The sequence below is a fragment of the Acomys russatus genome, chromosome 16 (genome assembly GCF_903995435.1).
Source record: "Acomys russatus chromosome 16, mAcoRus1.1, whole genome shotgun sequence".
Classification (NCBI taxonomy): domain Eukaryota; kingdom Metazoa; phylum Chordata; class Mammalia; order Rodentia; family Muridae; genus Acomys; species Acomys russatus.
The window spans coordinates 405,224-414,279 of NC_067152.1; the positions used below are offsets into that span (position 1 = coordinate 405,224).

General features: G+C 46.5%; 1 non-coding gene across 1 annotated transcript; it reads right to left on the reverse strand.

Moving 5' to 3' along the window:
• Window positions 1-444: 444 nt before the first annotated feature.
• Trnak-cuu (transfer RNA lysine (anticodon CUU)) lies at window positions 445-517 on the reverse strand. The gene has a single exon. It is a non-coding gene; the product is annotated as a tRNA-Lys (tRNA).
• Window positions 518-9,056: the final 8,539 nt, after the last annotated feature.

Consider the following 9,056-nt stretch of genomic DNA (forward strand, 5'->3'; position numbering starts at 1 on the left):
GGGAGAGATTGGTTGTTAACCAGCTGAAAAACATCCTTGAACAAATTTTGAGAGGAGATATAAATGTGAACCAGAAACAGGAGGCATGACCCTTGGAGACTTGGGATAGTTTTGGCTGTTCATTGCTCCACTTCAAGACGCTCCGAGAGAGACCCACTTGAGGGAAGACTTCAGGGCTCTGGGCTCCAGCTGAGGTTCTGGGTTCACTTGCTCCAAGTTCTATCAGGAGAAATCCTGATGATTACACTAGGAGAGTCATTCCTTGGAGCTGATATCCTTACAGTTTCATTATTGTATTCTTTAATCTTCTTTTCCTATTGTTTAGGTTAGTTGGGTTATAAGTGAGGTACTTTCAGTTAATAAGTTTGTAAAAAAAAAAAAATATATATATATATATATATATATATATATATATATTTGTTAAGAACTTGAGCCTACAAGTGGTGCCCAATGTGGGGCATGAACCCATGACCCTAAGATTAAGAGTCTCATGCTCTACCGACTGAGCTAGCCGGGCTACACACACAAAGTTAGTCTTAGGAGGAAATTTAAAGTTTTGTATGCATACATTCAAAGAGTCCTATCTTAAGACCATGACAAAAGGGAAGCAGACTGAGCCTAACGGGAGCAGAATACAACTTAGTATAGAAATTAAGGGAAAAAAGAAAGTTGGACATTGTGGATTGGAACTTGGGGGTGCTGAGGTGGTTGGCTCATGAGTTTCAGACTAGCATTTTCTACATAGATCCTGAGATGTGGTGAGATGGTGGAAGGAGGTGGAATGAATGAAAGAGGAAGGAAGGAAGAGTAGAAGAAGGAGGAAAAAAGGGAAGAAAAACAAAGAATAGAAATAGTAAAGAGCCGGACATGGTGGCACACGCCTTTAATCCCAGCACTCGGGAGGCAGAGGCAGGCGGATCACTGTGAGTTCGAAGCCAGCCTGGTCTACAAAGTGAGTCCAGGACGGCCAAGGCTACACACAGAGAAACCCTGTCTCGAAAAACCAAAAAAAAAAAAAAAAAAAAAAAGCAAAGAAACTGAATGTTGGTTCTTTGATTTATTTCCATTCTGCAACATGGTCTCAAGTAGCTCAAGGTGGCCTCCAACTTACTACATACCTGAGCATGACCTTGTGTACTTTATTTCCTACCCGAATTCCTCCATTGAAGACTGTGTCACCATGCCGGATGTGATGACAATCAAGCTCATGGCTTCAGAGGGTCTACCCACAGGCCTTGGCTCCACACCCTGGTCTTCTCTGAGGAAGAGCATCATGGCAACAGGAATGAGGGGAAAGAGGGAAGAAAGCTGGAAAACTTTTGCTGTATTGACCGATAAATAAGAGAGATGACTCAAATTACCACAATCAGAAATGAATGGGAGAAAGGCAGCTCATGGTAGCTCATACCCATGATCCTAGCCCTGAAGTGGCTGAGGCAAGAGGATTAGCCCAGGAGTTGAGGGAGGTCTGGTTCTGAAGTGCCCTTCACAGGTTCATGTACTCAACTCTTGGCTCCACCCTCTTTTTTAGGGGGTCCTAGAAGCTTCAGGAAGTAGGGCCTAGCTGGAGGATGTAGGTCACTAAGGGGCCTTGGGGCTGTGTTTTGTCTCAGGCCTCACGCTTTCCTTCCTAAGGTAAACTGCCCTCTCTTCCACAAGTTCCTGTTGCCATAATGCTCTCCCTCAGAGAGATCAGGAGCGTGAGCCAAGGCCATTGGCTTGAACTCTCTGAAGTCATGAGCTAAGCAATCCTCTCTCTTACATTATTTCTCTCAGGTATTTGGGGACAGTAATGACCAGGCAACTATATGGAAGGGCAGATTATTACCATCCTTAGAGAAATAAAGTATAAAGCAATGTTGTGAGCCAGCCAGGTCTGGTGGCACACCTGTGATTCCAATACTCTGGGAGGCAGAGCCAGGTGGATCTCTGTCCGTTTGAGGCTAGCCTGGTCTACAAAGTGTGTCCAGGGCAGCCAGAGTGACACAGAGAAAACCTGTCTTGAAAAAACAAAAAAACAAAAAACGAAAGGAACTATAAGCCAGGCATGGTGGCATATGCCTTTAATCCCAGCTCTCGGGAGGCAGAGATGGGTGGATCTCTGTGAGTTCAAGGCCAGCCTGTTGTACAAAGAGAGTCCAGACCAACTAAGGCTACACAGAGAAACCCTGTCTCAAAAAACAACAACAAAAAGGAAACATTAAGAGCGAGGTGTTGGTAAAACATGCCTGCACTCCAGAGGTAGAGGCAGGTGGATATCTGTGAGTTATCAGGCCAGCCTGATCTACAGAGCAAGTTCCAGGATAGCCAGGGCTACACAGAGAAATCTTGTCTCGAAAAACCAAAATGTAGAAAACATAAACCAGGCAGATTTTAAGAAAGACATTATCAAAACTGACTGGGAAAGAAATAGGAGTCTAGATCAATCTACAGTGAGTAAAGAGATTGGAACAGCCATCCAATAACATCCCACCTGAGCACATGACAACAGTAGGGCATTCTAACAGACTCTAACAGAAGCACCAATGCTTCACAGACTCTTCCAAAAGCAGAAGAGGGCACTTCCCACTTTATTCTTCAGAGGCCAATATTAGATTGATACCCAAGTCAGAAGACACCACAAGTAAAGGAATCTGCAGCCCACACCTCCGCGCATGTGATTACTGAGATCCTAGCAAACTAGACATAAATCATAAAACTCTACGCTGAGACCAAGGTTGTTGAGATTTACCACTGTTGGACCCTCACACCCAACTCAGGAAGGGGGTCACCGTGAGAGACCACACGAGGCACAACGCACTGATACAAAGGCAAAGGTTTATTGCTGACACGCCAGGGTCCCTCAGCACTGGAGAGGCTAAGGACCCCAGTGACTGTTACAGGCTAGTTTTAAAGGCTAAAACCGCAAAGCAGGTGGGGTTGTTTATCAAGTTAGACCATATGGACATTAGGACATCTGGCATTGGGAAACCTCTTGTGGGGACTTGGGTGTGGGTCCCTAGGGCGGTTACTGGAAACCGTATGGGACCTCTGATATTTGGGAGCTCGCATGTAGCTATTCTGGGAACTAGGGTGGAACTCCTGAGGCTAGCAGTAATGAGAACTGGGAGAAGCTTCTGGGTAGGCAGGGCAAATAAGCGTTTTACATTTTATAATTTTACAGTTTCTCACCACAGCAATTCAAGGCAGGCTCAACATCTAAATATCAGATGTGACCTCGTCAATCCACATCTAACACACAGCGTCAACACAGTAAGAACTGAAGCCTCCTGTCCTCTCAAGAGACGGAGACAAAGCTTTTGGCAAGATGCCAAACTAATTCATGCTGAGGACAGTGAAGAGGACCAGAAGGCCGGTCCCCAACATTGCAGGGATCCAGGAAAACCCCAGTCAGCAGTGACAACAAAGGCCCCAGGGAAACACAAATGGGTTCATCCGAATTGCAGGCCACAAGGTTAACAAAAGAACCTAGCAGAAGTGAGTATGCGGCACACCTTTGCTGGGAGGGGTGGCAGCAGCAGGAGTGTGAGGCCAGCAGGGCTACTTAGGCAACTCCATCTCGAAACAGTAACAGCGGCCCCACTAAAAAAATCCCTTAGGAATTAATTATCAAAAGAAACGCAAACCTTATGGTATGAAAACCAGGCAGAACAACAGAAAGAAACTGCAGATGGGAGAAATGGACAGAGGCCATATGCTTTGACCATGGGCATTTGTTGGAGTGGTATCACTCTGCACTTGGACCTACACTGGGTTCTAGCTCACCCAAGGGCTTTTTAACGCACTGAAGTCACTGTTTACTATCTCAGTTCCTGTGGGGCAGGAACCCCCACAGCTTGGCTACTTCCTGCAGCTCAAGGTCTCACATGGGTTCCAGGCATCTCAAGATCCGACCAGATCAAGAAGATCCACTTGTGGCCATGCAATCAATTGGCAGTCTTTGTTTCTTCAAGGGCTGTGAGACTGAGGCTCTTGGGTCCTTCCTATGCCAGCCAGATTTCTCCCCCAAATCCGTTCACAGCATAGAAGCTTGCCTGCCCCAGCAGGAGTCATTCAACAGGAAGCCATGAGCTTGCTTGTGGTGGTTGTGTTTTCTTCTAAGACAGGGTCTCGGGCTGGAGAGATGGCTCAGAGGTTAGGAGCACTGCCTGCTCTTCCAAAGGTCCTGAGTTCAATTCCCAGCAACCACATGGTGGCTCATAACCATCTATAATGTGATCTGATGTCCTCTTCTAGTGTGCAGGTGTACATGGAGGCAGAACACTGTATAATAATAATAAATAAATAAATCTTTAAAAAATAAAAAGACAGGGTCTCACTGGGTAGCCCTGGCTGTCCTGTGCAGTGGGAATTTTGGTTTCTTTAAAAACACAGAAATGTTATATAAATATGTTTTTGTTTTAATCCCAGGTGTGAGATATGGGGCTGCTTCAGATTGTCCACAGCAGCTGACTATGACTTGTCTTGTGCTCTAGCAGGGGCATGATTTTGCCAGCTGCGGATAGTTTACATTTGGAATTCTGGGGGCTCTTCAGAGGGTATATAAATGCCAGAGCCCCAAGAGCAGAGCAGCTGCTCCCCCTGCTGCTGTTTGCTCCTCTTGCTGTTGCTGACAATGGAGGAATCAACTCGGCCCCAAGGAACTCGATGCCCCTGGTCAGCAGGAAGTAGTCTAACCATATCGATGCCCCCTTTCCCCTCTAACCTTCTTTCTCTCCTACCTGGTATTGGGGGGTTGAAAGGGATAGGGGTGGGATAGAGAGGTAGATAAAAGAACTCAATAAAATACTCAATATACAGCTACAGTCCTGGAACTCACTCTATAGACCAGGCTGGCCTCCAATTCACAAAACTCACCTGCCCTGTCTCCCGGATGCTGGGATTGAAGGTGAGTGCCATTGTGCTGGAAAATGTTTCTACAAGGAGTTTTGTCTTTGCTACAGAGTTTCTATAACCCAGTTTCAGAAGGTCATTTCATCTTGGTACTTCATTCATTATTGACGTTGAGCAAGTCGGGCATCTCCCTGACTCCCAAGGGGAAGGGATTGCATACAGCTGGCATTCTGGGAGGCAGGGATCATAGGCCACCCTGGAGGCTGCCCTTGATGACACACCTGTTACCCTCCTCACAGCCAGGGGATGAGGTAAACTGATGCAGGCATATGGCTTCGTTTGCTAGCATCTTCTACTGAGCTGTAAGCTCCACATACCCACAGGATATACACACACATATATATGCATATGATCATATATATGCTGCTACATTTTCTGTTTATTATGTGTGTGCATTTATTTGTATTATGTGCTTTTCCATTCTTGCCAATCTGGTAGGTGAACATGTGTGTGTGTGTGTGTGTGTGTGTGTGTTGTCATATGTTTCTTCATTATTTATGCAAATGGAAAATGAACATTTGTCACATGCTTAGGCGTGATTTGAATCCTAGGCTGCAGCAGGAGTGTGGAGAGTTTGGTACCTGTCTAGGCAACCCATTGACGTTAGTGAGCACATTACCGATGACAAGATGGGGGAGACTGTATTAAACAAACCTGTCCCCCAATTTTCTTTCCCATTTGCCCCTCTGTGCTAAACCAAGAACTGAAACAGCAAGAGCCCTTCACCTGCCATGGCAGACTCTGGAATTATGAGCAAATATGAACCTTTCTTTTTTAAAAACTACCAGTCTTGTGTATTCTGTTATAGCAACAGAAAATGGACTAAGGCAATGTGCACCTATCAATATGGAAAAAAGTCCACCATATGCTACGAGTGAAACATCTATAATGTCCACATTCTGACCTTAAGAATAAAATAGACTTGTGACCTGAGAAAACATGTAGTAAAATTTAGCATCTGTTATTGCTGGTAGTGAGTGAGATTATGGACATTTTATCCTTTTACTTATCTGTGTTTTAAAGCTTTTCTATAGTAAATGTGTGGTACTTGTAGAAATAAAAAAGAAATTAAAATTCTCTCTCTCTCTCTCTCTCTCTCTCTCTCTCTCTCTCTCTTTACTCTTCTATTGTGAGAGTTGCCTTTCTTAAGTTTTGTTTTTACATTTGTCACAGGATTTGGCTTTCTGTGCTGTAGGCTGGAATATGTGGCTGTTTCCTGCTGGAAAGGTTGGTTTTTTTCCAGGTTGCCTGAGAGGCTGAGGGTTTGGAACAAACAGGAGCTGCCCACTTCTCACCCCAGCAGCCCCCGAGGTCTGAGTCACACCCAGCCCTGGATTTCCAGCCTCACATGCTCACCCTGCGGCCCATGCGAGCCTCGTGCCCACTGCAAGCTGAGCAGAGCCTCCTGGCCTGTGCACGTGAGAGGCCATTTCTGAAACGGAGCTTCCAGGGGCCAGTCTTTAGGCCTGCAAAAGCCTGAGGCTCCTGTGGACCAACATTCTGTCTTCTGCACAGTCAGCCTGTCCAACACGTGCATGAGTTATGGTTGCCCCATTTTTGCTCATCAGATGGTAGAGCATCTCATTGAGTTTCAATCTTTTACCATCAAAGAGATTGGAGCTTGGTCTTCCGGGAGGTACCACAGCTGTGAAGACTGGAAGCCACAGGTCAGCCATCTCCAGACTACCTCCTCCCAGCCTAGGCGGGAGACACAGGGCTGTGGTTCCCAACCAGGCCACCCAGTAAACCAACCCTGCTGATTGACTTGCTAAAGTCCCCCATGCAAGTCTCTCACTGTGAGATGAACAAGCTGTTGGGGCTTACATTTCCTGGAAGTATGTTTCTCCTTATGACATAACATCCATGTAATTGCCTTCTCTACCAATGTGCTCCAACACTTAAAGAGTGCTTTCTCAAACCCTGTGTCATGATGCACACCTATAATCCCAGAACTAGAGAGGCCAGGGAGAAAAAGCCCAATGTCCAAGACCAGCCTGATCTACATAGCAAGAAACTCTAAAAACAAACAAACAAATAAATAAAACACTTAAAGCCCTTTCCTGGAACTAGACTACTAGACTTATCAAATATATGAATTGTAGATATTTTCTCCATTCTGAGCCTGTCTTTTTACTCTTATTAGTGTCTCTTTCAAAAAAAAATTTTTTTTTAATTTTTACCCAATGATGACCTTGACCTTCAGCTCCTTCTGTCTCTACCTCCAGAACACTGAGATTAAAGGCCTGTGCCACCATACCTGGCCTAAGCAGTGCTAGGGATCAAAGCCAAGGCTTCGAGCACTCTGCCAACTGAGCCCTCACTAACGTCTTCTGCTATGCAGACTTTTTTAGAGTAGCCCAGTTTATCTAGTCTTTCATTCATGGCATATGACTTCTGTGTCCTTTAAAACTGTTGTCAACGTTAAGGTTGTGGAGGTGTACTTCTGTAGCTCTGGCGAAAAGGAATATCCTGAGACTGGAGCCACCAGAGCAACAGGGGACTGGAGGCCAGGAACTTGGGACAGGCAAGCTGGCTGAAAGGTGTGCCCACCACTGACAGAACAAGGCTAAGTACCCCCCAAGAACCCAGAGCCTGGAACTGGGGTGAGGCAGAGATTGGTGCCTAGGGGCCCCTCACATACCTCTCAATGGCCGCCAGGACAGTGACCACCTCAAGGTGACATGGCTTACAGTGATTCTCCACAGGGTGATGGTGCCTGGTTGCCTCGTCTCAATTTGCCTATCTGTACCTCTGAGCCCACCATCTGTATACCAAGTTCCTGTGACCACCACATGCCCAGAAGATCTAGGAGCCGGTGTCTGCTATGCTTGAGGAAGTTATCTAATGGTTTGCACATTTAGATTTCTGTCTCTGAGGTACTTGTATTTGCGAGCAAAACCAGTGAAGTTCTACATTCATATAGTGGTTTAAATCCTGACTTTGCTCCCACTGTGGGACAGGAAGCTGAGGGCGAAGGCCACACTATTGCTTTGACCTGACCATGGCCAGGCTGTGCTTGGCTTACAGCCAGTTTGAGCAGGAAACACTTGTTGCTGGGAGTCCCAGACCCTTTGTGTCCAGGTTGCCAGGGCAAGGGCTTCCAGGGGAATCTCTGGGTGAAGTGGCTTTGTGGGCTGATATATAGGTCTCACTCATTCTACAGACCTAGGATATCTTTTTTTTCTTTTCTTTTAGTTTTTTGAGACAGGGTTTCTCTGTGTAGCCTTGGCTGTCCTGGACTCACTTTGTAGACCAGGCTGGCCTCGAACTCACAGCGATCCATACCTGCCTCTGCCTCCTGAGTGCTGGGATTAAATGCACGTGCCACGCCACCACCGCCCGGCTTATCTTTTTTTTTTTTTTTTTCAAGATAGAGTTTCTCTGTGTAGCCTTGGCTGTCCTGGACTCATTTTGTAGACCAGGCTGGTCTCGAACTCACAGCGATCTGCCAGCCTCTGCCTCCCGAGTGCTGGGATTGAAGGTGTGCGCCACCACGCCCAGCCCCTAGGATATCTTAGAAGTCCATTTTCATGCATTTTTTTCAGGTTTGGAACCCCTGCAGAACCTGGCTCTATGCCTCATCCCTTAGCAGACTCAAGTTGAAGTCCTCGGAGCCATGGGAGCCCAGTGTGTATTGCTAGCTTCCCCAAGCTAGTCACAGCCACTGTTTGGCTGGGGTGTGAACTTTGTGCACCTCCTTGAGAGAAAGCTGGAATTGTGTTCCCTACAGCCACTCATGGAAAATTCACACACTGAGAGCAAAGTAAACAGAGCCCCGGGGCACAGCCACCAGCAGTAGTAAGGCTATGGTGTGGAGGCTAGTGTGGGGAAGGAAGCCAGGGCTGGCTCCGTTTTACCTTTGAGAAAGAATCTGAGCTAGGGGGCTGTGGGATAGTCTAAGAAGGTCAGAAGCTCCCCCCCACCCCCACCCCACAAGGTTATTTAGCAAAGCAGGGTGAGAACCCAGGCCCCTCAGTTCCCAACCAGTTAGCATCTCTGAAGCATTTCTTTCTCAAGAAGGAGGGGGCGGGGGAGAAGGAGGAGCTTTATTTGTATGTTATATGTGTGAGTAATTTGCCTGCATATATGTCTGTAAACCATGTGCATGCAAAGCCTATGGAGGCCAGAAGATGGTGTTGGATCCCCTGGAACTATACGCTACT